An 8,039-nucleotide genomic window follows, 5' to 3' on the forward strand; every position below is an offset into this window, starting at 1 on the left:
GGCTGCGGGGACACGCGTGGTGCTGCCGGTGCTGCGGGCAGGACGATCCCGGGTGGCCTCGTCTGCGTGGCCGAGAGGCGAGAAGGGCCCCGGGAACGGTTCTCGTCTCGCTGACCGGATTAGACTGGGGTGTTTTACGATTTTTAGGGATTTGTCCTTTGAAAAGCAGCGTTTTGTCGATGCGGGCCCGGGATTCTTGTGCTTCTCTCAAGCCCTTTAGGTGTGCCTTGCGAAGTGACAAGCACCAACAGGTTGCTTCTTCTGGTTGCTTTCATCAGCAGGTGTGGATGGAGCATTAGTTACCTTTGGTGTATTTCGGCCACGCCGCTTGCTGCTGTCCAAAACACCGCCCAGAGGTTATTTGATAGAGAGCTGCTTCGTTTTATCAACTTTTTGACTTATCTCACCTCTACAGTTGTCTTCTGCTATCTACAGAAGTGCGATGCCATGCTGTCTCTTTGTTCCTGTTTCATAGTTTAGTGAAACACCCTGTTTGAAATGTTATTTACTGTTATACGTGCTTATAGTAATCTCGGGGTGCATTCTGCTTACTAAGCCCATGGGTTGCTTTTTGGGGCTGTTGATCCTTTCATGTTTTCTTCTGTTTTGTGATCTCTCAAGAATTGCAGAGCCAGTAAAAGGAGAAGCAAATGCTTTTGGAAGTCTGGCATTTTCTACAACTGTAAGGAATGACAACCATATTTGATTATGTTGGCTGGTTGGAAAGACATTTACTTTTGCTCGACCCTGGGGGTTTTATCTTAAATTTCTCTCTCTCTGCTTACTGTATGTCGAATTAATTGTGTTGAGGAAGTCCAGACAAGGTGATAGCTTCATGTACTAATGCCAATTCCAGGGCAAAGTATGAATTAGTAGGAAACAGAAGAGGACAAGAGCAGAGGAAGAATTTTCCCGTGAAATAGTTGTATCACAAGTGTTTTATGTGTTATATATTTCGTGTTGACTTATGCAGATTTTTCTGTGTGTGTGTGTAGGGAGATTGCCAAACCCTCTCCCCTACTTTGAGTTGATGAACTCTCCAGAAAACTTTCTTTTCAACAATGCATAGTTTAAATAATCCTGATGAGAATAAGTTAATATATTAACAGTTTGTCCCCAGGGTTTCTTTTTTTTTTGCTTGTTTTGTGTAAATTTGGCCTGGTGTGAACAGCAGTCATGTGCTCAAGGTAATCAGTGTTTTGTTTAAACATGTTTTTTAGTAATGGGGTTTTCTGCTGATTTAACTACACAAACACAAGATCCTGAGGGGTGTGCTGGTGTGAAAAGCCTGTAGCTGTGTGGCATTCATGGATTGACAACAAATGGAGTTGTATGTGCTCCACATGAGCTCATTTTTCCTCCTGGGATTGACACTGTAACTATACACGTAATGTATATTTGTGCTGTTCGCACACATCCAGATCTCCTGGAGGATGTATTTGGCTGCTGTGCAGACTGAGCCTTCCCACCTCACTCCGCTTTGCACTGCTAACACAGTTTTGCTTGTCTTTATACTCATTTGGCCCTTCTGAAGGTCCTAGTTTGCCTCCTGTGCTCCTGGGTTTGTGTCCTAAGTGGAACAGCAGTTGTAGAAATAGTTGCTTAGTGATGGTGCAGTAGTTTGGACTCCCCAAAAGAAACATTGTTATTTTCAGAATAACAACCTATCAAAACACTTGGCTGTGCTTCAGACATGGTGCTGCAGCTTGCTGTCACCTGAAAATAATACTGTTTAGCTTGCTTGTAGTTAAGCTGATGAAGTCTGAGCATCTCTCAGTAAGAACTACAGGATAAGTGAAGCAAGGTGTAAATAAAGCCTTTTTTAGTCTGTAGATCTGTTTTCTGTACATAGAACATCCTACTGATCTTTGAGAGAGGCTTAGAGCTTGAAATGCATTGGTGTGCATGTATTTTATCCTTAAGTGATGTTAGAAATGTGAAAAACCTGCAATAAACAGACAGATTCAGTTCTCTTGAGGCCTGAAGTATTATAATTCAACATGCGTTTTGGATTGATTAAGTGCCAGTTAAAAAAGATGAGGTGTCAGGATTATGAGAGCATTTTCCATAAATTTATGGGTAATCACAATTTAGTGATCCAAGATGCAGCTGCAATGTGGCGTCTTGAAGCCCATTTGTAGTTTTGGGATCTGTGTCTTGTAGGTGTTTGTGGTCATAGAGAGTCATTACAGCCTGAATCTTTCAAGGCAAAATGGAATAAAATGTTTTCTTGGAATGTTATTTGAGATTGATGATATGGGCAAAGCAGAAATCAAGCTTTTTGTGGTTGGAAGGGAAAAAAGACAGTTGGAAGATGAGTCAAGTGCCCAGCTTATGCATCTCACCAGCTGTTTCTGTGTTACTTTCTCCAATTTGCTGATGTGGCTTTTCTTCTTATTTGTGGAGTTCCAGGCCCACTTGGATGTTGGGAAAAGCAAATCTGCTGTTCCCAGCTTTGGCAGGCAAAAGAACAACGCATCTGTAACTACTTTGTAAGTTAAAGACATTTGAAAGGTGGTACCTAGAAGAAACTCCCTCAGCCTAAACGTTTGGAAGAGTTTCAGCTTGTGTTTGTAGGCAGAATTTGAAGTTTTTTCAGGAGGTTTCTCAGGAACTGTAGCCATTGAGAAGTTCCTGTGAGACAGAAATGCAAATGGTGAAGGGCAATGAAAACAGCACAGATTGTTACTTTTTTGGTATGAGGGTTAAGGGGAATACTTTTGTGATTAGAAGGATGAATTTCCAATTTTATTTGGCTTAAAAACAAACTAATGGTGAGCTGGGAAATGGATGTAGCTTCCTTCATTGCAGTGGAAGTGGGTACAGTTTTATTAACTAGAAAAAAAATTAATTTCTTTTTGGGGGTATTTTGTCATAACTTTTCTATCAAAATATTACAAGTTGCTTGCAGCATTTCTGCAGTTGTCCTCAGGGCTGCCTAGATGTTAGTTTGTGTTGTTGGTTCATCTCAAGTATGGTATATCTATATATACCATACTTGATATCTATAATAGATGATATCTATATCATCTTGAGATGAACTATAGTATAGTTCATCTCAAGCATCACAAGGTGATGCTGTGAGGGGTAAACACTCCTTGATCTCTTCTTCCTGAAGCATCAGCTTACAGCCTTCCAGCATGATCCCTCTCCTGAAAGAAAGATTACCTCCTTTGTTTACATTAATTGGTGGAAAAACAATTCCTGGGCTTTTAAAAAAAGTTAAGTAGTAAAATATAGTAACACACCAGAGAAGATAGTGTTTCCTGGATTTATTTTAGCAGGCAAAAAAGGCAGGGAGGGATGTGTGACTCAACTGTTGTTCATCTTGCTTTGTGGTGATGGAAGTAAAAAAATATACAGCTTTAGATGTTTGTTCTTCTGACTTTGGGATTAATGTTGTTGCACACTTTTTGTGCCTAGATTTCAAAGTATTTGCTTTTGTCTCGTACTCTGGAGTTCAGATCAATAGTGGTTTTTTTTACATTAAAAAACAAAACCAAAATAAGTGCAAAGAAAACCTCCCTGAACCTTTAGGTTCTGCCAGACTTTTATTTTATCAAATTTTGGACCTTTGGGATCCATATTTGATCTACATACACCATTTTAAGGCTCAGCTACAATTAAAAGTCTTGCTCACATGAATACTAGCAGTTGAAAGTGATTTCTTCAACATCCTTGAAGCTTATGTCTCTGAAAAGCACAATCTGTAATTTTTCACCACTTATTTGCTCATGTAATAATTTGTGGTGTTGATGTTTTAGGGTTTTTGTACATTCCTGAACAAATATGCTTTATTCTTGGTAATGGCTCAAATTTTTAGACCACTGTTGTAAGTAATATTTTACTTTTTCATGTTTTTGAATGTTGATACTGCTTGTTACATGAAAGCTTGCAACGGACCTGTCATACGTTTCAGTAACTAAATTTCAAAGGGTGCTGTAACTACTTGAAACTATTTAAATGTAAAGTTTACCTTGTTGTGGTGTTTTGTACATGTGGGACTGGTGGAAACCCGTGTGTTGTTTTTACTTGTTTGTTGTTTAGTACTGTGCTGCTTGAGTTTGAAATGAATTAATATTTAAAAGGAAATCCACGTGGTTTTTACTGCCAACTTGGATGCCAAGGTGAGTTTCCAGTTGTGGTGAGGATTTACCTGTGTGTGCAGAAGGGTGTCTGGCCTGGGTTAGGTGGTATCACTCCTTCCTCTGACACTTGATGGGAAGGCTGATAAGGGTCTGTCATGCAAAACTGGGCTCTGGTGGGTGAAGTGCACTTGACTCCTCAGTCAGTCCATGAGAATTCACAATAGCAGTTGATTTGCAAGCTCTTTATCTGAAGATTGACTCCTCCAGGCTTCCAGTCTTCAGTGCTCTTGTCATTAACATAATAAAATCTTTTCTTATTCACATACTCAGGGTGATTCTCATCAGCTTTTGTGCCTGCTGTCCTTTCAGCTTTACCCTGGGAAATGATCTCCCTGTTTTACAAGTAGGATTAAGGAGTTACTCTTTTCCAAAAGAAACATTTGTACATTTGTGCAATACATTGTAGGCTTTTCTTGATCTTTGTAACATCTTTTTACTTCTCTGAAACTTTCCTCTTTGACACTTTCAAACTTTTAGATATTGCTACTTCTCCATGTTTTAATGCCTTTTCATTAAGTATAGCTTTGCATGGAAATAAGCTTGTTATTTTTCTTTGGAAAAAATGTATCATGGTTATAACTTAGAAAGGAGTTGCAGGTTTTTATACCTAAAGGGAGGCTCTCCATTGAGTGATGCTTCTGTCTGGTGACTTCGCTACATGGTTTGTTCAAGTTAGAGAAGGTACATGTGGTGCAGGAGCTAATGCAAAAATCTAGAAGTCTTGTCCTTTTGTTTAGATGAGGAAAAGAAGTAATTGTGCTTCTTCACTGATACACCTAATAAACTGAATTTTACTCGTCGCCTGTGATGTGGGTGTAAGCATTTGTGTGTTCACAAGATTGGCAGTTCTCCCTTTCATAAGTGAGCAAAACAATTCCTTTCATTAGTTGACTTTTTCATTTGGGGGGTGAGGTGCTAATCAAAAGATGAAGAGGAATATTTCTACTTTTGAATATATATATTTATCTCTCAGCCATAAATCGCTGCTCCAATCAGCCCAAACTGCTTTTCTAGAATTAATGTATAGTTCTCACGTTGTGCAAGTGACAGACTGAAACATACATGACTTTTTGGCTGGCTAAATGTAGTGGGCATATGGTAGCCGAGCTTAGGAATTGTTCTTGCCTGAAGCAGGCTGAGGAGATAGATGAGATTTTGGTGATTAGGGAGAAAGCATTTTAGCTTTAAGGGTAGAAACTTGTCTTATAGGATGCATCATGCTGTTGCTGGGTGATGTGTTTGCTTTTGCCAGAAGTGTAATTATGTTTGGTTACCCCTTATATAATATTCACATGTGAATTGCAGTAAAGGCATTGCTTACATATTTTAGTATAAAGCCATTTTCAACTTCTACATGTCAAGTAATATTTAATATTACCCTAAAATCATAAGGCTTTTCCTACTGTGTGTTTGGATAGTAAAATCCTTATTTATAAGGACATGGTTGGCTTGTTTGTATTTGGAAACAAAACAAAATGCTCTTCATCCACTGAGCAGGTTCAAAAGACAGTTAAAAAGCTGTGATGATTTCTTGTGATGTTTCCAGGAAGAGTAAATGTAGTATTACTCAAGTTCTAGAGCTGAACTTTGGTATCTGAGCTGCTCTGGTATTTCTGCTGATCAGGCAACTGTGGTGAGTGCTTTTAATTAAGGATTTTAATTTTCAGGAAACTTTGGTTTTTCTAAGCTTGCCTTTTTTGGGTTTGTCCACTCATGTGACAACCCTTACATATGTTTATTATAATGAATGACAACCATTATATTTGCCAAGAAGCTTTCTGTGTCTGAAAACTATAAAGAGAAAAACTCGCAGAATTGTTGTGGGTTTAATCCTGTGGTGACTTTACTGTTAAATCTCACAAGAAACTATGGGAGTAACTTTGTTTGAAATCCTAGTAATGATAAACTTTTAAAAATTTGTGGTATTTCTAGTTTCTTTTTTTTTTCTTGTGTGGAGGAATAGGAAAAGCTGTAGCAACTACCAGCCTAGCACTGCATAAAACATTTGGGGTTTGTGTCCTATGTATTTGCAAATCTAATTATTTGCAATGCTGTTTCTCTTAAGTCTTTGAAATACAGCCAAATAACTTTATATGTGCATATTTAGTCACTTAAAATATATGTATAGAATTAATCAGTTATAACATAATTTTATATGTGCATATTTAATCACTTATATGTGTATAATTAATCAGTTAAAATGTAATATTCCAAGAAAAGCTATTGTTTCACTGCTATAGTCCAGGTTTTTACTTACTACCTTGTTATTTTCGGGGTTAGCTTAGGTGTGTGCTCAGAAATTTTAGATGAGTCTGGTTTGGATTTTTTTAATGGGACACATCCAAGTCTTAGATTTTCCTCTAAGTTGCTAAAACCTATGAAAGGAGGGGATGCAGTGTATTGGTGTGGGGGAAGGATGGAGCTAAATGCGGGGTTTGGTGTCAGGAAGGTGCTTCAGCCTCCTTTTAGTATCTTTGTCTGCTCTAAATGAGAGAGGGAAAACAAAAAGGCCGAGTCCCTTCATGGTTATTAGCAATGGCAGGTACAGACAGACTGGGGGTGATCTTTAAGGATATTAAAAATTGCACCCCAACAGAGACTTTGAAAGCACCTGTTGCAGAAAGTCACATAAAAAGGGTTGCTGCCCTTCTGCTTTTCTCTCCTGTGTATTGAACAGGGCCGCTGTGCTTTGACAATGTTATGTTCTTTTTTTTTCTTGGTTGACTTCATTGTGTTGAAATTGGTGAGCCAGTTCAAAATGTGCTGATAAACTTTTGCTTATGTTCTACTTTGCAGTCCTCTTTCAAAGTATGGCATCTTGAATATTCAGTACAAAAGAAGAGCTTGGTTTCTATTGCAGAAAAAGTTATTCCATGAGATTACTTAAAAACAGACGTTGAAGTATACAATATTCCCTGCCCCTCCTTCTGTATAGAATGTGTGTGAAGTGTGGTTTGGAATTCATTATTTTATATTTAGTTTAGCTTTTTGTCCACACACACTCCCTATACCCCATCTTTTCCTGATTGTTGCAAGTCTTCTGAGAATTGACCAGTTAGATTTCTTTTTTCCTATGGCTGACGAATTCATGGTTTCACGTTATCTGCATTCAGGACAAGTTTGCTATTCCTGTTTTTCCTAAGCAGTTTGGGATGGGGGGGGTGTTTCTGTGAATCTGTTTTGGTACATTTGAGCTGCAGATCAACTGCCAGGCCAAGATGGTTTTGCTGGTGTATTCCTTTCTTTGCTGGCTCTGGTGTTTGTGTGGCAGAGGAGCTGGTGCAGACTGGGACTGATGGCTTTTTTTGAGGGAGAGGCTGTTCCCTGCCCAGTAGTTCCTAATTGAGCTTACATTGGGTTCAGATGAGTGCTGGAGGTGCAGTGAGGGATGTGCAGTAGGACACAAACTGTTGTTCCATTGCTTGAAATAATGTATGAACATATCTGTACTGTGCCCATCAGGTGCAAGCATTGTGAAACATCCTGGTAGGAAGAGATGCTTTATTTCCACCTTTGTTTGACCTTTTGGAGGCTCACACTTATAAAGGATGTTTTTTGTTTCTGTCTACTTTGTTTTTCTAAGGCTTTTGTGGTTTTCTATAAAAGGGACTTGTCTAAAACTATTTCAGGCAACTCTTCATAGACCTGTAAGGCAGGACTATCTTAAAAGAATGTTTAGTCTTCTTAAGAGGAAGAGTATTTATGTACAAGTCTGCTAGTTCTTCAGTTGACTTAGATATTTGCTGCATTAAGCTAACAGTTTTTCAAACAAGTTACTGAAATAACTTTGGAAAACATAGAGTCTACATACAAGTATGGATCCATTTCAGCTGCTGTTGCCTTAGATCCATCCTAGGTCTAAATAAAGCCAAATTTACTCATTTGATCAGA

Source organism: Geospiza fortis, unplaced genomic scaffold, assembly GCF_000277835.1.
Source record: "Geospiza fortis unplaced genomic scaffold, GeoFor_1.0 scaffold72, whole genome shotgun sequence".
In the NCBI taxonomy this organism is placed as follows: domain Eukaryota; kingdom Metazoa; phylum Chordata; class Aves; order Passeriformes; family Thraupidae; genus Geospiza; species Geospiza fortis.